The following is a 22,193-nucleotide window of genomic DNA, read 5'->3' on the forward strand; positions in this document are numbered from 1 at the left end:
CACTTAATCCCAGTCCAAGTTTGTGTGAACAACTATCATGTTTCTCTATTTTGCATGATGAATTCTCTATCATTCTTTAGCATTTTGAAGTGCTAGCTCAACAAGAGAAACCTCTCACAGAGGACCAAATATCCTGGAAAAGAAGGGTGACAGAAATCTAATTAATCCTATTTTTGTTATTTTCTTAAAAGGAAGATTAGGTGTATGTCTTCAAAGATGTGGCATTATTATCTCTGAGTAGCATCTGAATTCAAGACAATGAATGCTTACTGAGGTCCTATGATGTATCAGGAACTGTACTAAAAAGTAGATATATAGAGTTATAGAAGACAAGATTTCTTACACTGGGGAATTCAAGGTCTTCTTCCTACCTCTACCATTGTCATGTGCAGGACAGTGAGTCCAGTCTTTGGAATTTGAAAGTCAGCCACATTGTTTAAAAATCTTTTGAAGAGGGACACCTAGGTGACTCAGTCACTAAGCGCGTCTGCCTTCAGCTCAAATCGTGATCCCATGGTCCTGGACTCGAGTTCTGCATCAGGCTCCTTGCTCAGCAGGAAGCCTGCTTCTCTCTCTGACTGCTGCTCCCCCTCCTTGTACTTTCTTTCTCTCTCTCTCTCTATCTCTCTTTCTCTGGCAAATAAATAAAAATAATCTATTTTTCCTTTTAGGATTGTATTTGTTGTCTCTCAAGAAAGCTCTTGACTTTGGAATTATATTACATTGTTATCTGGGGGTACTAAGACTAGTGAGGTGAGAGTCTTTGAAGAATAACACTAAATAATACAGGAACTAAGACTGAGGCTTCAGTGCAGTTCTCAAGGCATCCTGTAGGAACCCTCTGCTGCATGCAATGAAAATCACACACCCTGCTTCCACAGGAAATAGGCTTATCCTAGCCATAAGATTCAAAACATAGCTATTTTTGACTGTTTCCTTTGCTGTGCAGAAGCTTTTGATTTTGATGAAGTCCCAGAAGTTTATTTTCACTTTTGTTTCCTTTGCCTTTGGAGACGTATCTTGAAAGAAGTTGCTGTGGCTGATATCAAAGAGATTACTGCCTATGTTCTCCTCTAAGATTCTGATAGATTCCTGTCTCACGTTGAGGTCTTTTATCCATTTTGAGTTGATCTTTGTGTACGGTGTAAGAGAATGGTCGAGTTTCATTCTTCTACATATAGCTGTCCAGTTTTCCCAGCACCATTTATTGAAGAGACTGTCTTTTTTCCACTGTATATTTTTTCCTGTTTTGTCGAAGATTAATTGACCATAGAGTTGAGGGTCCATATCAGGGCTCTCTGCTCATCATCATTAGCCCTCAGGGAGATTCAAATTAAAACCAGATTGAGATATCACCTTACACCAGTTAGAATGGCCAAAATTAACAAAACAGGAAACAACATGTGTTGGAGAGGATGTGGAGAAAGGGGAACCCTCTTACACTGTTGGTGGGAATGCAAGTTGGTGCAGCCTCTTTGGAGAACAGTGTGGAGATTCCTCAAGAAATTAAAAATAGAGCTTCCCTACGACCCTGCAATTGCACTCCTGGATATTTACCCCAAAGATACAGATGTCGTGAAAAGAAGGGCCATCTGTACCCCAATGTTTATAGCAGCAATGGCCACAGTCACCAAACTATGGAAAGAACCAAGATGCCCTTCAACGGATGAATGGATAAGGAAGATGTGGTCCATATACACTATGGAGTATTATGCCTCCATCAGAAAGGATGAATACCCAACTTTTGTAGCAACATGGACGGGACTGGAAGAGATTATGCTGAGTGAAATCAGTCAAGCAGAGAGAGTCAATTATCTTATGGTTTCACTCATTTGTGGAGCATAACCAATAGCATGGAGGACAAGGGACGTTAGAGAGGAGTAGGGAATTTGGGTAAATTGGAAGGGGAGGTGAACCATGAGAGACTATGGGCTCTGAAAAACAGTCTGAGGGGTTTGAAGTGGCGGGGGGGTGGGAGGTTGGGGTACCAGGTGGTGGGTATTATAGAGGGCACGGCTTGCATGGAGCACTGGGTGTGGTGAAAAAATAATGAATACTGTTTTTCTGAAAATAAATAAATTGGGAAAAAAAACATAGCTATTAATTATTTTATCATCATATGTAAGTATGTGTTATACACAGGATCCTTTTCTAATAAAGAAGTGAGGCAACAAAGGTAAATTATAATCTTCTTTTGAGAGAAAAGTTTCACACAATTAGCCTTGGAAATACATTCCCTAAAGTACCATGAAAACATTGCCCCATAAAACAGTGCTTCTAAGAAACACATATGTCCCTGCCCTTGATTTTTCTTATCACCACCAATAAAAATAAGAGCTAGATTGTTCTCTTCATGACCCTCAAAAATAAATAAATAAATAAATAAATGAAAAAAAAAAAAAGAAAGAAAAACATCAGTCTTGACTTTCTCAATCTTAACTTGCAACCCCAAGGATACCAAACAAAGATAAAGGTTCAAGGAGAAAAAGATCAACTACCTGCTCAAAATATTTAGCACTGCAATTCTGAGCTTTTGATAAAGACTCAAAATTCCTATGTTTGTCCACTAGATGAAAAAAGGATCTTTGTTATTAAGAAACCATATTCAAGAAGTAAGGTAGCCCCACTAACGCTTTTCTTGCTCCGTTATAAATTACTGGTCTCTTTACACATATGTTTGACAAGTTCTTAGCAAAGCTATGTTAGACTAGCGCAGAGCCCCATGAGATCTGTACTAATAGCCACTGAACCATCACTTAGTAGATTTCTACTCCCTTTTATGCCATGAGTGGTGGACAATACTTCAGACCACAAATGGGCAGACATGTTGAATCCAAAGTTTTGGCATGACAGAGTGCTGTCTGCCCCTTGTGATGATTTCAGACCCAATGGAATGACCCTGGCCATGGTAGGAACTCAAGAAATCTTGGTTCATCATTTCTTTTCTTCCATCCAGTGGGTCTTGTTAGTTACACACTCAGCAGAATGTCTTGCTGAGCGTGGCATCTCCTGCAGCTACTATCCCCTCTGGCATAACCACAAGTTAGATAGCTAAAGGATTTTTTTTAACTATATTTTGCCAGAAGCCCAACTTCCATAGCACTAGACTCCATTCACTTTTCTACTGCCTGTAGAGAAGAACAGCTCAGTCTTTCTGAAAAGATTGTTCTCAAACAGAGGCACATTTGAGGCAACACATCAACAAGGTAACCTGGTAATTGGTGTTCCTTCCAAAGCCAGATGAAAGATGTGGTGTGGGCTCAGATCATCTTCCTTCCCACTATGGAGCAAAATCTACCAAGGACACAGCTGACACTGAGACACCATCAGGGATTTGTAACGTGTTTAAGAACGAGGCCAGGAGTTAGGGTCATTATACAACATCCCTTATTTGATTTCATTAAAGGAGGAATTTCCACTGACATTTTCAGAGACACCTAAAATAATTGTCAGCTTTCACAGGAGCAGAGGAATGACCTAAGGCTATATTGCTCTCATATCATGTATTTTGTTAATATATCTTGTATTATTAGTTTGCTTTCAAACAGATGCCCTGACATATTTTTCTAAAGTGGAAACAAGTCATATTATAACCATCCTTATTAAAAGAATTGCCTAAAAGATATACATTTAATCTCTCAGTCATTTTCCAACTGTTATTTCTTGCCCATTTTGTGCTGGATATGATCTAAGGCACCAAGATGAAAAGGGGACCATTTTCCACCCTCAAAAAATGCGCAAGTCTGGTGGAGGAAAGAGCTGTGATCAAGTCATGGATGCAGTTGGGGGCAGTTACTGAACAAGCAGAAGAAGAGAGTAAGGAGGAGATTTTATAGAGAAAATAGCGCATACAAACTTAACAGCATGTCACATGTTCCTGAGATCTGGAGCAGTTGCAAGTAGCCTGATGGGCAAAACACACGAGGAAGAAGTAGGAAAGGACAGCAAATATAGCTGAGAAAAAGAGGTTGGGTCAGACTGTAAAGAGCTGAATACCGTGCTCAGTGCTTTCTTCTGTGATGCATGGGAGTCACTGTTAGTAGAAGACTTGAAGTCAGATCTCTTGATTCATAAGCATGGTTTTCTCTACAAAATTACATTCGTCCCTCCAAAAGCAAAAGACCACCACACTGGATTTGACCAAAGATCACTGAGTGCAAATACATAAATTGTCTGGCAGAAGCAATCAGTGAGTTTTCTTATTATTATCTCCATCTAACAAATGAGGAAAGTAAAGTATAAAGAGTTAAGTTAGGTGATCCCAGGCAACCTGGCTTCAGAGTCTCTAGCCTTAACTACAGCACATATCCCCCTTAAATCTAGAGACCTTCATGCATTTGTGTGTTCTACTGCAATGAGCATTGGTAAGGACAGGCTCTGTTCCAGAATATATCTGATAACTGGCTAAGTTTGAAACTGAGAGGATGAATGGTCTGTAACACAGGTCTTGGGATCGAGGAATGAAAGATACCCCTGGTCATGTTTCCAGGTATCTTTTCCTTTGCCCTTTCCTGGCTTTTTGAAACCAGGCATCTGGGACTGGGCAGCCTCGTCCTGTTAAGAGCAGTTACACTGTTGGTGGGAATGCAAGTTGGTGCAGCCTCTTTGGAGAACAGTGTGGAGATTCCTCAAGAAATTAAAAATAGAGCTTCCCTACGACCCTGCAATTGCACTCCTGGATATTTACCCCAAAGATACAGATGTCGTGAAAAGAAGGGCCATCTGTACCCCAATGTTTATAGCAGCAATGGCCACAGTCGCCAAACTATGGAAAGAACCAAGATGCCCTTCAACGGATGAATGGATAAGGAAGATGTGGTCCATATACACTATGGAGTATTATGCCTCCATCAGAAAGGATGAATACCCAACTTTTGTAGCAACATGGACGGGACTGGAAGAGATTATGCTGAGTGAAATAAGTCAAGCAGAGAGAGTCAATTATCTTATGGCTTCACTCATTTGTGGAGCATAACCAATAGCATGGAGGACAAGGGGCGTTAGAGAGGAGTAGGGAATTTGGGTAAATTGGAAGGGGAGGTGAACCATGAGAGACTATGGGCTCTGAAAAACAGTCTGAGGGGTTTGAAGTGGCGGGGGGGGTGGGAGGTTGGGGTACCAGGTGGTGGGTATTATAGAGGGCACGGCTTGCATGGAGCACTGGGTGTGGTGAAAAAATAATGAATACTGTTTTTCTGAAAATAAATAAATTGGAAAAAAAAAAAAGAGCAGTGAAGTACTAGAAGGAAGCTACTCTTAGATGTTACTACCACCGCAACTGTCCTCACTACCCGAGACTTTGAAAGTTAAATCCTGCAAATCAGAGAGATGGATTTTGCCCCTGAGTAGTACAGGTTGTTTGGTTTTGTTTAAATATTCATGAAGAGAATGGCAAAGAAATTGAAATGTAAGTTGAAGTTAAACCAGGACAGACAGGCCCTACAAGGGTTTCCCTTTATGCAATGATATTAATAACATCCAAATAGGCCTTCCTTAAGGCTGTCTTCTTACTTTGTACTTACCGAAGGAGTAAGATATCATTTACCTTGGAAGCTTGAATGTTAAGTATACTCCACAATATGATTCAGATATTGTGGTTTTAAAAGTCACCTCCTGTGTTTTGAATATTTATAGCCTTTGATACCTTATTAGGAGTCAGTATTTGCTGGAAGTTTAACATCGAAGATCCATTATGTGGAGGAGGCAGAGTTCCTCCGAAACACAGAACCAGTACAGTGGGCACTGTTAGAGCAGGACATATCTATGAGTGCAAAGAAAAGCTTTCAATTTACTAGTACAGAACTTCCTCGACTTACAGTGAAGTCATGTCCCAGTGCACCCATGGTCAGTTGAAAATATTGTTAAGTTGAAAATGCATTTAGGACACCTAACATATCGAACATTATTGCTTAGGCTATAATGTGCTCAGAGAACACTTCCATGAGCCTCCAGTTGGTCCAGATCATCTAACACAAAGATTGTTTTATAATGAAGGGTTGACTCTTATGTAATCTATGTGATATTGTACTGAAAGGGAAAATAGCATGGTTGTCTGTAGACAGAAGGTTGTAAGGGCACCATTTGTTCACTCTCATAATGGCTCTTTGCCACTGCTCAGTATCACCAGAAAGGCTCTTCCCACATATCCCTCGCCCAGGAAAAGATCAAAAATCACAGTCCAAAGTATGATTTCTACTAAATGCATATTGCTTTAATATCACCTTAAATTGGGAAAATCCTAAGTCAAACCATGGTTACGTTGGAGACCTTTTCCTATGATACCCTGCAACTACTATGCAAAGTAGTGATCTCCATTTACCCAGATGTGTTTGAGCAGAGATCGAATAACTGTCGGAGGGTGATGCTAAGCTGGAATAAAAGCATGATGTCTGAGGCTGAGCTAGACTGGCCTATGAAGGTTCCTCCAGCTCTAAAGTGTTATTAAATAATTTGCAATACTGGCCTGCACAAAGACATTAGTATTCCATTTTATCATACTCACCCTTTCCATATGGAAAGGATATTCAGTCCATGTTTTGGAAATCATTGTCATCTTCATGTTCATTCTTATATCTCTGAAATTTTAATATATGTTGAGCATATAGATATTATATACCTATGTTATATATTTATATATTATATACCTATATCGAGATATGTAGATCTATGTATCTGTGTGTATATGCAAATGGCATACGCACATATACACATATACACATATGTGTATGTGCATAAGCATATGGCAAATACCTATAACAGCATTTCCTTAATCCTCTGACCATGTTTGCAGGGTAGAACATAAGAGGTATTTATGATTATAGTACAGATGAAAAAACATGGGCCCAGGATCTTCCCCCATTCTCCTGCTTCTGAGGCTTGTTTGGTAATGGCTCTTTGAATAGAGTCCTTTATCTTATGTGTGGCTATTTTGTTCAGTTTTAATTACAACAAAAACTACAGAAGGGAGGGGCACTGAGAGATTTGGATAGCTTTCTATGGAGAGATCTTATCTTTTGTTTTGCTGTTAGACTGCGTCATTCCTGGTCTAAGATTTCCCCTCCTCGCACATAGTTAATATTTAAGAAGCACATGTTAAATTGAGTTGTCGTGTTAGCACTTTTCCAGTCTCGGGTTAGAGCAAAAGGAGGCTATGCACAGCTTACGTCTGATGAGACAGCTACAAGTCAAAGCATCCTGACAACAGGGCAAATCTCAGGTAATGTGATGCTGCCGGGATTAACATAGAAGTAGCAAGAGAAACATGAAGGGGTGGCCAAACAAGACTTCCCTCCATAAATCAGCGCCTGCCTGAGTCACATGATAAATATCTCAGAAGTATTTGTAAAACTGGCCCCAGCTTCTGTTGCCTTAGGGAGGCTGTAGAAAGCAGAGATAACTGCTAGACTGAAAGGAGAATTGGTTTGTTTTCCTGTTGTGATGTCGAGGCAGGGATGGTTGTTTGGCTAGACCCTGCCAGAGACCCAAAAAGGGATTCAAAGTCCTCTACTTGGAAATAAGGAGTCAATCTTTTTCTTTCTCTCTCTCTCTCTTTATTTTTAATTTATTTTATTTTAGAGAGAGAAAGAGAAAGGGGAAAGGGAGAGGGAGAGAGTCTTCAAGCAGACTCCCTGAGGTCAATTCCATGACCCATGAGATCATAACCTGAGCCGAAACCAAGAGTCAGATGCTCAGTGACTGAGCCACGCAGGCATCCCTGAACCTCTTTCTGCTTTGGTTTTGTATAAGAAATCTCACTCAAGGAACAACTACGTATTTCTATAAGGTCATGGTTTTGCAAGGCACTGGACTGTGTTTCCCCAAACCAGTGGTTTCACTAAGAACTGAGTGTCGTCTTAGAACTGCTAATGTCTCTGAGGCATCTCGGTAGACACTAAATCATATAAGCCCACTCCCTAAGGCTAGTCTGTGTTCCAAGCCAACACAGGTTATTCTCTCTTGCCATAAAGTTTCGTTTGCAGTACTCATTAGTCATTCTCCAAGCTTTGAACTTAAGCAAGCATGGATCAGTGTCACATGCTTTTCTTTTTCTCTATTGGGGTGCCCTCAAAAAGCTGACCTGTCCCAACAGGTGAAAATTCCACCTTTATTTTTCTTGTCCAGCTGAATTATTACTTCTTCCCTTTCATCTTATCCCTTTGCCCCAAAGCAGTGTTTGGTATACTTATGCCCCTTTCATTATGGATTCTGAAGATGGCACCAAGAGGGCGAGTGATTGAACTTCAACCTCTGCTTAATGCAGTTTCCCTGAGTCATAGAAGATGGATCCTTGTTTTTCGCCACTCTCATGAGATAGAAGATTATTTAGCAACATACTTCATTGCGAAAACATGGGACATGAGGGAGAGAAGGTTTCCAGTAGAGGGATTTCTGCCCACTCTTGCACATCACTTTGGCTTTGGAGAATACTTCCAGGGATTTATTTTTCATTCCACTCTCACAGACACTCCAGAAGGTATGTATTATCAGTCTCGTTTTTCAGAGATGAAGAGAGTAAGGCAAAATGGTGAAGTGGTGTGCTCTTAGCCATGTGGCTGAGAAGCAGCCAGGCCAGGGCTTGGGCACAGGTCTTCTGACACATGCCATGTCCAAGCCTCTTCTTTCTCCTTCATGGCTGCCTTCCCATTTTCATGGAAAGAACCCAAGCCTGGAAGGATAAATAGCAACAACAAGAGTAAAATTAAGGATTGACTTTTTAACATTTGCTGTGTGCTAGATACCATATTAATAACTTCAGGTACCATATTGCTTCTACCCTTTCATAATTTTTGAGGGCCACTATCTTCATCTCCACTGAAAGGAAAAAAACTCAGTTTCATATAGCAGAAGTGACAACAGGGCAAATCTCAGGTAATGGGTTGATGGAGACAGAATTCATCCCCAGGTATTGAACCATGGAATTTTCTAGATCCATAAAGCAAAAATTTGAGGGAAGGAAAAAAACAAAAACAAACAAAAAATAAAAACAACAACAATACAAAACAATAGGGCCTTGTGAATAGAATCCTGATTAAGAAGGATAAAAGATCTGAAAAATCTGAATCCAAGTTCTAACTCTGCCCTAACAGTATCCCTAACAGAGGGATAACAGTGCTATTCCTCTGGGTGATCTCTGATGAAGCTGTTGACTCTTTGGACTGTTTGTTTATTATAAAATGGGGCTAGTACTGTTTGGCCTGATGTCTCAGAGAGGAGGATCCCCAATCAGGCCAGACAAGCCTAGAGTCTCTGGAAGTTGGAGAGCACTGTACAAAGAGAAGGTATCATTTTTAGTGTTGGAATTGTGACTGTACCCCCAGTGTCCTGATGTGTCAGAGCACTGCTGGAAAGTCTGGGCTCTTCCCTCAGTCCCGTGTTCCCTCCATAGCTGCAGATCAAGCTTGGTTAAGAAGAGTTTCATTCTCAAGAGAGTGTGTCCATAAGAGTATCTTCGTGTCCTTGTAGTATGAAAATTTATTGAGTGAGATTAAGCTACCCTCTACAAACAGTGTATTTTTTTCAAAGATTTTATTTATTTATTTGTCAGAGAGAGAGCGCAAGCAGGGGAAGTGGCAGAGGGAAACAAAGACACCCCCCCAACCAATGTGGGACTTGATCTCAGGACCCTGGGATCATGACCCAAGCTGAAAGCAGATGTTTAACCAACTGAGACACCCACACTTCCCCAAAACAATATATTTTTGAGCAGTCTCTTCCTCTTCTGGGCAAAAGCCATTGTCAGTCAACAAATTACATTATCAGTCACTGCCTGGAGGGTGTTTATATTCTGAGAATGACTTACAGTCTTCTCTTACCCTGGAGCAAGTATGGCTTTCAGATGGAAGAACCTGGGGCAACTTGTGGCCAAAGTCAAGAGCTGAATTGCTCTTGTGTCCAGGGTTGTTGACCACCATGACCATTGCCATTTACCTATTGCCTCCTATGGGATGGTGCATTAATATATTATTTCTCCCAACTGCCCTGTGAAGTATTTTTATCCCCAGTTTCCAATGGAAAAAAGTGAGCTTCTGGGAGAAATACTCCTAGAGCTAGTAAGTTTTATACTGGTCTTCCTGTCCTCTCATCCATCCCCTGTCACCTCAGCAACTACTCAAGTTCCCAGTTTCCTGCCCCTCCTCTCCGGCAGCCCCCCCCCCTTCCTGCCAGTCATCAGAACCATTCAGGGCTTAAAGGACCATGCTTGCAGGAAAGAAACTGCATTTTCTGAAATCCACACCCGCGCTTTGGACTGGGTCTGGAGTAGGACCACTGCCCTCTGTCTTTACATTTTTTTTTTGCAGGGAGGAGGGGGAGGACTTTATCAAAGCCTTTGTTTTTCTTCTATTCTTTCAGTCCTGGGTTTCTATTTAGTTGCAATGACAGATAAAATATTTTTGGAAATTTTGCTGCCTTAGAGTACAGATTTGGAATTTATGACAATTGAGGAAGCTACAAAATATAGCAGGAATTGAAGTATGCCAAATACTAGTTTTCAGTCTCCTTTACAGGTCTACAGCACCTTATTTGGGAATATCAAAATAAGCTATGTGGTTACTGTTGCTCATGTAATAACCAGATTTTATTTAAAGAGCTATAAAAGACAAAGTATAAAGGGAGAGAATATATGTTGGACAACTTGTTGTTTGTTTGTTTGTTTTTTTCAATTTTCAACTTTTGAAGGAAGGTTTTTAGACAATATTTTAGAAGTTTCCTAAATTTCATTCCCTTTAAGGTAAACATACAGCTGGAAGAATGATGCCTTAAAAACCTTTCTGTCCTTACCAGATTCACAGGAAATTGCTGGAAATTTTTACAGCTAGTCATATAGAATCGCAAAGTAGATCACAACTCTTCCTTTCAGAAAATAACATTTTCAACCAGATATGTTATTTGTCTCATAAATGTAACCATTTTCACCTCTGAGAAATCTTAAGCTGCTTATGTCCCCAAGTCATGCAGCCTGGCTGGGGGTGGAAGGGAAAGGGGAGGGGGGAGTCAGGGGGTCCTGCTTCAGAGGAAAAGAAACCCCATTCCCTCTGATCCTGGGGTTTCCTGCAAAAGGGCTGCCTCTGCTTTCTCTGTGGCCAACTCTGGAGAACCAGAAATCCAGCCTATTGGGGACAGCCAGCTGACCTCACAGGCAGAGGACACGTAATTAGCTCCTTTGAACTTTGCTGTTATTGAAATGGTGGCGGTTGTTTAGGGTCAAAGAGTTCAAGGAGGGACAGATCAGCAGGCTGGGAAAGTGGCAGGCTCATTGGACTACGAGCTGACTTGTAGAGTGTCTGCAGCTCACTGAGGACAATGCCATCAGAGCTGCGGTAAACACAGTCTAAGTGACTGATTTTAGAACCTAAACCAGGTAGTTGTTACATGCTTTTTAGTCATAAAGAAAGGGAGGGGAAGGAGAGAACAAAGACCCAAGTGGTGGAATTTAGGAATAAAAACAAAGCAAGAAACCAGAAAAATGTTCCTTTCGACAGCCAGCATATTTTCTGTTTAGAGAACAGCTGTCCCCTCCTTAATCACAAATAACAAAGAATAAAATAAACCAGGGCACCTGGATGGTGCAGTGGGTTTAGCAGTCGACTCTTGATTTCATCTCAGGTGGTGGTCTCAGGATCCTGGGATCGAGCCTCGTGTCGTGCTTAAGATTCTCTCTCCCTCCCCTCCACTCCTCTCTACCATGCTCTCTTCTTCTCTCTCTCACCAATAAATCTTTAAAAGAAAAAAAAAAGAATAAAATAAATTAAGATTAAATGGTCAATTACTCAATAGGGACAGAGAAATTAGAGTCAAAATCCTTGTCTTGTCTTTGAGAAAGGAACAAGGCAAAGAGGAGATAAAAATGCCATTGTCTGTTCTGTAAAATAGAGAGACTTCTGTAAGCATCCTGCAGAAACAAGCCTTCTGTCTGATGCCAGGTTATCAGCTTTGTAGCCTCCCTAGGGGCTCCATGGAACCATGCACAAATAATAAATGATTCTGTTTGGGTACTTTGGCAGGTGTGATCAGGAAAAGGGAATCCTTCTCTGGGATAAGGTTTTCTCAACCCTCCTGCTCTCAGAGGGGCCCTGAGATGAATCCAGGGTGAGTATACAATTTGTCAGCATCATTGACAAATTCCTTAAGTGGATCTGGGCTACCCAGAAAACTGCTCCGTCACTGGGGGAGCTGGGGGGGCGGGGAGAGGGGCGAAGGATGTTGTAAGAGGAATTGAAGGGCTGGCTAGAGAAACGGTTCCATATGCCTTTCCACTGCAACGCCCAGAACAGCTGCACAACTGTCAGGGCAGGGCTCCTCTGCCTGCCTGTCTCGTCCGCATGCTTTTACATGCCCAAGGAGCATCCCCAGGGGCTGATGTAGGTCCAAGTTGGCAAACCCAAGTGGTAAGAAAGCCCTGAGCCTTGGATTCTGGTAGCTTTGTTCCAGTCCACAATTGAACAAAGATGTGTGCTCAGAGCAGCACTTACTGGTGGCAGAAGCTTACTGAAGGGGGTGGGTCTCAGCCCAGCCTCAGAATTGTCTCTCGTGGATGTTGCCAGGTTAGCGCACTGGTCTACCTCCAGCCCCCATCCACATTTACACCCTGTAGGTCCTTCTGTCCAGCCTCAGGACTGAATGGCTGGGATGAGAGGACCAGCAGTCATGGTGGTCGGGAGGGATAGTAGGAAGCTGAGCTGAGTGGGGAGGCAAGGATACAAACTCAACCTGGGCCCTAGCCCCATCTTTAGTCCCAGATCTGAGCCAGGAGGAAGCCAGCCCTCAGGGAAGCCCAGGGGTTGGGGAAGCAGCCAGAAGAGGAGGACTCGGCCCTCTCACTAAGTGGTGTTCAAAGACAGAAAAGAGAAGAGTGAAGAATTGATTGTATCTTTAAACACTTCCATTGAGTCTGTGAAGCTCTGCAGGTCCTAGAGCAAAGCACAAGGGGAGAGCTGACCTCACCCTCTTCCTTTCCCATGTGTGACTTATTTCTCTTCATGACTAAAGTTCTTGGCAAAATGATTTACCTTGGGTAAGAAAAAGTTGGGGTCATAGAGGAAAGTGGTGCCCAAAGACCTCCACATCCTTACCCCCAAGACATATTCCCTTGGAAAGGGCTTGATTGGTCCCCACTTAGTCCATTTACAAACACACTGGAGTCTCTTTGCCAGTGGCTTTAGGCCGCTCTTGAGGCTCCTGATCAGGAGCTCCATGCCCTGCCCTCCTTCCTGTGCAGTGGTCCTCATGCCTTAGCCCAGGGAGTGAGGAAGATTATTTCAACAGAAGTAATTCTCTTGAGGAGACAAGCCCTGCTAGGTGAGGTTTGTTCTGCTTTTGTTCATGGAGATCCCACCTACACTCTACCCTTTATTCACTTTTCTTCTATCCCCCTGGCAGATAGTACTACCCTCTGCCAAGCAAGACTCCTTCACCTTCTTGCCAAGACCAGACCCCTGTCACATTTCAGAATGAGACTTCATAAAGAATTCCAACTAGGGAGTTTGACAAACTCCTCAAAGGAATAAGAGGACTTCTCTTCTCCTAACTGCCATTGCAATGGTTTCCTTTGGGGGCCAGAGCCATGAACACATTGAACACCTCTATTCTGATAAGCAAAACTTAGCTGACGTCTTCTCTTTCCTATTTTTCCCTCAAAGATCCAGGGAATTGCTAAATGTGTCCCACAACTCTGGCATGTCTTCTTCAGAAAACTTGCAGACATTCTTCCAAAGGTGTAACAGTTTGCTATGCCCTGGGCACTTTCTCATGCTGGAGGAGGCAGTAGAAAAGAAATCTATGGCTTTCATGCCACCACTTCCACACCCAGCCTTCCTGGGTGCTGTAACCTTTAATGCAAACAGAGTACAAGGGGTGGGATGTTCCAGAAGAAAATGGTTGGCATAGTCAGTTCGAAAGAGATTATTCTGAAGCTGTGGCTCCAATTTTATACAGCTATTTCTTCACCTAGTGTTTATTGAGCACATACTGTGCAGCAGGGTTCTAGAGCTATAAGGCGAATGACAGATGGTACTATTGCAAAACCTGGGGAGTTGAGTCTAGGGTGGACCCTCACAGTCAGTGAGGATTCTAAACTCAGGGCAGATGTCCCTTGGCCCCAATTAGCTTCTGCTGTGGGGAACTGCCTCCCTTACTGGCTTCTTCTCATGGGAAGAAGTGATAAGGTAGGAGGAGCAAGGGTCCAAGAAGGTGCTTCTCCTCAGGGAGTCAGGCTTTGGAGAATTCTTACAAGAGCTTCAGTGAGCCTTAAGTAACCCAAAATTTGCTTGCCCCTATAAGAGCTGCTTGTTCTTCATGTGTGTCCAGTTTCTGAACAGGCAGACAGCACGTGAGGGAGAACCTTAAGAGAGGACTGTTCTCTCACTCTTTCTGCTTTTTCTCTATTTAAGTTCCTCTCTTCGCTTCTTTTCCTTTTATCCTGTCCTACTCTTGGCACCTCCCCAGAAGCTTAGTGGCTCCTCCCTGCCTACAGGATTGAGTTCAGCTTGCCAGGCTCAGTATAAGACTGTTGAGTATGCTATTTGAAAGAACCATTCTCTTGTTCTTTTTCAGCACCTGTATTTCACAGGAGTTGATGGGCTGCTTTTTCTGGGAACTTGAGGATTAATATTTTCCCTTTAAAAATCAACTTTACCTTTTGCTTAGAGCCTGTGAAAGACAAAGGTCTTCTCCCAACCCCAGAGCCAGCCAAACCCAGCAGACATAGGTGAGCAAGCCTTCCCCTGACCCCATGCTCTGACCCTTGGAACGAGCTGAAACAAAAGCCCTCATGTTTTTCAGCAGCAGATTTTCTTACCTGCCCTATCCCCATTACTGAGCAATGATTACAAACCTCTGTACTTTAATATGTAGATAAATTATTAACAGTGGGTTGTACCTTTTCCCAGGTTGTAAAAGGATGACTGGTTAGAGTCCCAACATTCTCCTTATCCGTGTAGGAAATGTAGGGGAGGATGACATCTCAGACCATTTGTCTCTAAGGCTCGTAACAAAGATGTGGCAAGCTCCAGCCAGAAATGTGAGTGGGGTGACAGGCAGCAGGAATGTCACAGGTGAGCCTTGGTGACTTTCACCTTTCTTTGTCAATTTTGATTCCCCCCCCCTTTCTCTTGTGAGATTGAGAATGGGCAGGGGGGCAGGAAGGATCTCAATGGTTGTACAAAGTCTTAGGGAACAGTCTGTGTTTTGATACGAAATGGTCAAGGACATTCTGTGTTAAGATAAAGACCAACATGAAGGCCCACTGTGGAGCTCAGGTATTCCAAGAGGAAAGTGTGGCACACTTCCCTGGGCCTGGGCACAGAGATCAAAAGTCTAGCATGATAATATACTAGCATGATCATATGACAGATCTGTCCATCCTAGAGGAGTGGGAAGGGGCAAACTGGGGTAGGGCAGGGGGAACTAAAAGATGCTGGAGTCAAGGACGCATTGCCTTGATGTGGAGTTGGAAACATTTCCAGATCCAGCTGGAAAGTAGAGAGACAAGGAAGAGGCCAGCCAGTGAGCTATGCAGAGCCACTGGAGCCCAAGCTTGCCAGGTTCAAGTTGGGGGATTGGGCTGAGGTGTTTTCTTTTGTTTCTTTTAACAGATGTCGTTTTTTGAGAGCAGTCTTAAGTTTACAGAAAAATCGCAAAGAAAATAGAGTTCCAATGTCTCCCAGTCTTCCCTACCTACAAATTCCTCTGCTATTAACAATTAACAACTTACATTCGTGTGCTACATTCATTACAATGATGATCCAGTATGTATGCATTAGTATTAATTCAAGTCTGTAGCTTACATTAGGGTTCACTCTTTGTGTTGTACAGTTCTGTGGGTTTTGACCGACACCTAATGTCAGGTATCCACCATTACAGCATTATATGGAATAGTTTCACTGCCCTAAAATCCCAGCTCCCTCAATCCTCCTTCCTCCCAAACCATCAGCAGACACTGAGCTTTTTACTGTCTATATTGTGTGCTTTCCATGATGTCATATAACCAGAACCATACAGAATGTAACCTTTTCGGATTGCCTTCTTTCCCTTAGCAAATATGCGTTTTAGCTTCTTCCATGTCTTTTCATGGCTTGATGGGTCATTTCTTTTTAGCTCTGAGTAATATCCCATTGTATGGATGTGCCACAGCCTATTTATCCATTCGAGCAGACTTTTCAGTGAGTTAAAGGGCAAAAGGAAAGGATGGCCGGGTGGCTCAGTCGGTTAAGTGTCTGCCTTCAGCTCAGGTCATGATCCCAGGTTCCTTGGACTGAGTCCTATGTCGGGCTCCCTGCTCAGCGGGGAGTCTGCTTCCCTCTTTCTCTCTCTCTCTCTGCCCTCCCCACTCCCGACCCTGGCATGTACGCTTTTGTTCTCTCATTTGCGCACACACATGCACACACAAGCCCTCTCTCTTTCAAATAAGTAAAGTCTTTTTTTAAAAATGGCAAAGCAATGAAAAGAGTGGATGAAGAGAAAGTAGCAAGGGCCTCAAGATGTGAAAGAAGAAAAAGCTTTGGAGAAGTGGAATAACAAACTTGAGTGCAGAGGCCTGAAGCAGCCTAAGGCAAGGTTCTTGAAACCTGTATTAAGGCCAGAGCCTCACTGATTCTCACCAGGCCTCCCCTGCTTTTATAGACAGGAAGTTTTATAGAAACTTCCTAAGGGCAGGAATCATGCCAGCCTCAACCTGAGAGCCCAACATGTGGCAGATAGCCAGTAAATAATTGTTGAGCCATCTAAACCTCCAGAATCTTTTCTAAAGAGGAACTTTGCCAAATCACCAGAAAGCCTGAAGCCCCTGAGGCTGGCCCATCATCTCAGGTGGGTCTCAGCTGCCCACTGGGCTGAGCCTCTCTTTGCCACAGGATAAGGCAAAGTATACCTGGGACGTTCACCTTCTGCACTGGGAATGGATCTCTCTTGCCACCATCTTCACCTGCCTTGTGAGATGTTGTGTGGACACAAGCAAAACCAACTGTAGGGAGGCAGGAGAACCAAGGGAGATATGGACCAACCTAACATACCAGGTTAAAAAAAAAAAAAAAAAAAAAAGGCATTCTCGCCATAGGATTGGAATCCAGCTTTCTCTGCACTCATTTTTCAACCCAATCACATGCCAGTAGAATTAGCCCACACAGCTTCTGTAGAACAGAAGGAATAAGCAGGGTAATTCAGGTGGTAAGAAACAGCAATGAGAGCAAGATGAGCCATGCCTTCTACTCGGAAAGATGCTCCCATGTGGGAGCAAAGTCTCTGCCACACTAGTTATGGTCCATGGGTGGGAATGGTTGGAGCCCAGCCAGGGGAGTGCAGCTGAGTGGAAGGGGTTGCTCTCCAGAGGAGCTGGTAAGTCAGGTCAAAAATTGCAGGACAAATAGCAATGTGCCTGTTGTGAATTACTAGCTCCATGGTGCTCCCTGGGCAAAAGAGTATATCACTCAGACCTGATGTGCTGGTGCAAGGTCATTGCTTAAAATCTGGTCATCTCCTAGAGCGTGGCATTGGTGTTCCTTGGTACCCATATCACTTTCTCTCAGTGTAATAAAAAGGGTAAGTGGGGCCAGGAAGACAATGATGGTATTTGTTTGGGGATCCGGTCCTGTTCTACCCACATGCATGCCCATGTATCTTGCACGGTGACCACACACAGTGGAGAACTCTTGAGAATTTTGTATCTACGAAAAAGAAGGTAGTGGCTATTTGGCCCAAAGGCTTCTTGAATAGTGGGGCTCCTCCGGAGACACACATTGACTCCTTGTCCCCACTGTTTCGTAACTAGAGGAGGCAGAATTACTGTGGGTAGTTAGAGGGCAGAGGTAGAAACATTGGGTAGAGTGAGCAAGAGCTGCCTTCCCACCTTGAAGCACCCAAATGGCAATCCCCTGAGGAAGGAAGACATGTCGGCAAGGTAGACGGTCCAGTGTTGACTCTGCGTGTTCCTGGAGGGGCAGCAAGAGCAGCCCAAACTTCTCTGTGTAATCAAAAACACAAGCAGAGGAGAGTCAAGCTCAAACCACAACAGACGGTCAGTCTTGGGGACAGCTGGCCTCTCCTTGTGCCACAGCATCTGGCCCCTTCTGCTGCACCTGGCTGGTGTCTGCGGCATTGCTTGCATATGCAGAACACCTCCCTCTACCTCCACCCTGGAACTGCAACAGAATTTTCTGTATCCAAAATTTCTTTGAGGAAGATAGTGTCTGCACCTCAAAAGCACCTGTTTCCTTAAGGTATCTGCAATTTAGATGCTTCCTAGCACAGAATTTTTGCCCTAATTTCTTGTTCATTTACTTTTGTCTTCACATGGAGGGCCGGCCTGGAAATCCAGGGCACAGTCCACCATTTGGCAATAGTGGCAAAGAGACAGTGTGAGCCTAGGCTACTCTGCCCTGGGAATACACATCTCTATGACACTTCCCATTCTGTCTTCCCATTCATGCTTTTCCTCCCTGGCTTTCCAGAACATTCTTCAGACTTGGCTCCTTCTATCCTAGTCTATGCCCTTCCTTCCCATCCATCCTGTTTGTTAGCCACGGACATGGAAGCCCCTTTGAATATCCACCCATAACCAATGTAAAAGCTAAACATGGGTCTCAGAGTCCCCAGGAAGTTTGGAGGTAGGGGAAAGAGAGGGTCACAGAGCTGAGAATGGCAGGCAGAGGTAGGCTCTGGCTCTTTCACAAGGAGCCCTGAATTCCCAGGGCCATTAAAAACAGATATTTATGACAGAGCCCAGAGACATGTACTTACTGTTTATAACGAAATTACAGGTCACTCCCTTACTCGTGTGTTCTCTCAGCAAATGCTGACTGAGCACCAGTCATATAACAGGGTAGGCCTGGAACAGGAAGATACCTGAAATACAGTCCTTGCGCCCAAGAAGCTTCTGAGGGACACAGACCCCTGGACCCATAATGTGGTAAAAAAGTGTGAAGTCTGGGCTCCTGAAAGATACCTGGGCAGTGGGTCTGCCTGAGGAGCTGGGATACCATCTGAGCTGATCTGGGAAGAAGTCCTAAGGACTTGACACCTGAACTGAGTCTTCAAGGTAAGGTTGAGAGGAGGAGGTCACTGAATAGCATGTTCCCGACAGAGCCAATGCAGGGGCTAGGGCACAAAGCAAGCAAGGAGGTCACTGGAATTAAAGTGGCTGGAGACCTAGGTGCACAGCCCAGAAAAAGTGAGACCAGAGAAGGCAGAGCCGGCTCAGGAGGGACACTGAGGTCTTTGAATGAGAGGACAGTGGACTGGAGAGGTGTGCAGTCAATCAGATTTATACTTCCAGAAGGAAAGCCTGGCTGAAATGTGGAGAATAGTTTAGAAGGGACAAGATAGTAGACACAGAGAATGCATTGGAGTCTGTTACAATACAATTGGCTGGAAATGATACCCTTGGAAGCCTTTCTCTACACCTGTCCTCCTTGGGCTTCTGGTCAGAAGGGAATGCGAGTTGGAGAAAAGGGCTTGGGGGCAACTCATTCATTGTCTCATTGTCTTTGTGCTCCTGGTGGCTATAATGGCTTTGTTTTACAGTCACCATCTTGTCAAATCACCATCATGTGACTGTTCCCCTCCGGTGAAAACTAGCCTCCAGAAGTGGGAGACAGCAGATGTCAGATGTTGAAGCCACCCAGCTTGCGGTCCTCTGTTCCCAAAGCTCCAGCAGCTAATACCAGTGAGTGGTCTCAAAATCCCCTGTGAAGGATACAGAGGCGCAGAGCCTAAGGGCTCCTTTGAGTCAAGATGAGACATACCCTCTATATCTCAAAGAGCATTCCAGGGTGAGTCTAGTCCGTGCCCAGCCAGCACTATAGTGTCACGCCATGGGAGAGCCGTGAAGCCAAGTTATCAATACTCGAGACACCAGCACTGCCCAGGAGAAACACAGGGCACTCATGTGCTTGGGAGAACTTTCTCCTGCTCCCAGTATTTTAACAGAAAGAGATGCAACCAAATATCACCCTAACTTTCTCCTCCTCCACCCAGCCTCTCACCACAAGGACTCAACAGGCTTCTCTAAGAGCAACAGACACGTGGTCAGAGTGGAGACTACTGTTCTTGCTCCTTGATAAGCCTCCAGCTCTCTTTCCCAGCAGTGTGCATGTAGAAATTTTACCAGGGCACCGCTCCTGCTAGGAGTCCAGAGATAATTATTAACAACCAACCAAATTCACAGTGAGAGCAAATTCAGTCTTGTTGCAAGGCTCATGCATTTTCCAGAAGCACATTTCCAGGAGGACTTCACCCCCACTGGATTCCTTGTTGCGGCGCAGGACAGAGAGACAGACAAACATCAGGTCTGTGGTTTCAGCCAGAAGAGATACAAGCCTCCAAGCCCGAAACCTCCAGGAACTCACTTGCAAGGTTTTCCTAGGAAAGTAGAATTCCCTATTTGACATCTCCAAACAGGTGTTTGGAGGGAATAAAAATCACATTACTTTAGAAGGAACTGGAGTAGTCTGGCCTGACTTGGGAATTATTTAGAGAGAACATCATTCAGAGTACAAAAGAACTCTAAATGATGATGAACTGTTAGGAGAATTTGACTCATTGCCTATGTACACCCACCATGAAATGAACACATTTTGGAATTTAGGTTGGAAGGGAGGTGGGGATTCATTTTGCTCTTTCTCATATATGGATGAGGCTTCTGTAATTAAAGATTTCCCTTGTCTAGAGAGCAAGACTGTTGCCTCCTAGGTCAGTTCGCTTCCTGCTAAGGAAATCTGAAAGTCTGGGATGCTTCAGAATGCACTGAAATCAATGTTTCTCTAATGTTCCTAAAAATTTTTTATGTGAAATAGAACTTTATGTGAAATAGAACTTTTTATTGCTGTAATACAGAAGTGGATCTTGGCCTGAATCACGCCGAAATCTCATCACTCTAAACTGGTAGTAACCCTATATTTGCTTAGCACTTGTGATACAGGTAGTACTAGGGTAAACTGTGAAGAGTAAGTCAGATGACTTACCTTTTAGATACTTCTTAGATACTTACATTATTTGGAAGGCTGAGTAAATATATGCAAAGTGCTTAGAACTCCACTGCAGCCTCAGTGTGTTTCTGCTCCATGTGTACTTGGCTTTGACCAAGTACATCCAAGCCCTGTGAGAAAGAGAAGGAGGTAGGGTGTGGGCCAAGTTGACCTTATCTATAAACACAATAGGTGGGCACACATGCATTGCAGGGGTCCCCATGCCCACGTCTAATTCATTCTGGTCCACCAAGTTTTCACTGTTTTCATAATCTCAAAAGGTTAAGGGTGCCTCAATTAGAGGTAAATAACTCTTCTGAGGGATATTATTTTAATCAGCCAACCATTATCAGGAATTCTTTTACATTTTCCCAGGAACCTAAAAGAGCAACAGTCTTATAGGTAAAGGGACAAAGAAAAGGCCAATCTTCTGATGAGAGAGAATTCAGACCATCAGGATGGATCCACTCCAAAGTGACTTTTTCTATAAGAATAGATTCAGGGTTTAGTGGGTTGCCTACTTACAGGTAGGAAAAATATTTTGAAAACTCTTATGACAAAAGAAGGTGACAGAGTGCTTCAGAAACAGTGCCTATTTTGTTTTTCCCAGATGTGTATCCATCCAGACCCTGAGGTCTTAATATTCCACTCAGTTCTGGGCTCTCTATCTTTGCTTTTAAGCAAAGGGTCACAGGCCATCATGTGTGTCTACAGCTGACCACAGTACAGTACCAAGATTTCTTTTGAACTGTGTGGCCTCTCTCCATGTGTGAAGTAAAAGGAAAAGCACATGGACCCTAAGGGGACCCCATTTTCCATAGAGACCCTTGGCCTGAATTAAATAAATTAAGCAAATGGCATGAGATCCATAGGAGAGAGGCGCAGGACCTGGCATCAGGCCACACTTTCTGAATATGGAAGGCATTCCATGGGCCTGCCAGCTCTATTGGAGAACACAAGGATTAAGGGTAGGACACATCAAGAATCTTGTGTTCAATTCTGTGATATGCCTTTGACCAGGGGCATTGGCAACTTAACATATTATCCAGTGGACAGCAACAAGGAGACAGACTGATGACACCTAGAAATGTGAGAGATGGGAGTCTGTTTCCCAAAGGAATCTGGTGACTATTCTTCAAAGGACTGTCATATGGAAGAAGGATTCTTCTTTGCCCCAAATGATAAAAGTAGGGCCATGGAAAGGAGGCTATAGGATAACCAAGTTTTTCTAGCAATTAG

General features: G+C 43.5%; 1 protein-coding gene across 2 annotated transcripts in view; it reads left to right on the forward strand.

Moving 5' to 3' along the window:
• The window catches only part of PRLR (prolactin receptor), a 175,179-nt gene that overhangs the window by 26,048 nt on the left and 126,938 nt on the right, over nucleotides 1–22,193 (forward strand). The window contains exon 1 of one of the 2 annotated variants that reach the window (XM_044232844.1): nucleotides 14,886–15,050. The exons of the other annotated variant lie outside the window; for it this stretch is intronic. The gene's annotated coding sequence lies outside the window, so the exon portion shown is untranslated. Of the gene's footprint in view, nucleotides 1–14,885; nucleotides 15,051–22,193 lie in introns of those variants that run through there. 2 annotated transcript variants of the gene reach the window in all.

The sequence above is a fragment of the Neovison vison genome, chromosome 1 (genome assembly GCF_020171115.1).
Source record: "Neovison vison isolate M4711 chromosome 1, ASM_NN_V1, whole genome shotgun sequence".
Classification (NCBI taxonomy): Eukaryota; Metazoa; Chordata; class Mammalia; order Carnivora; family Mustelidae; genus Neogale; species Neogale vison.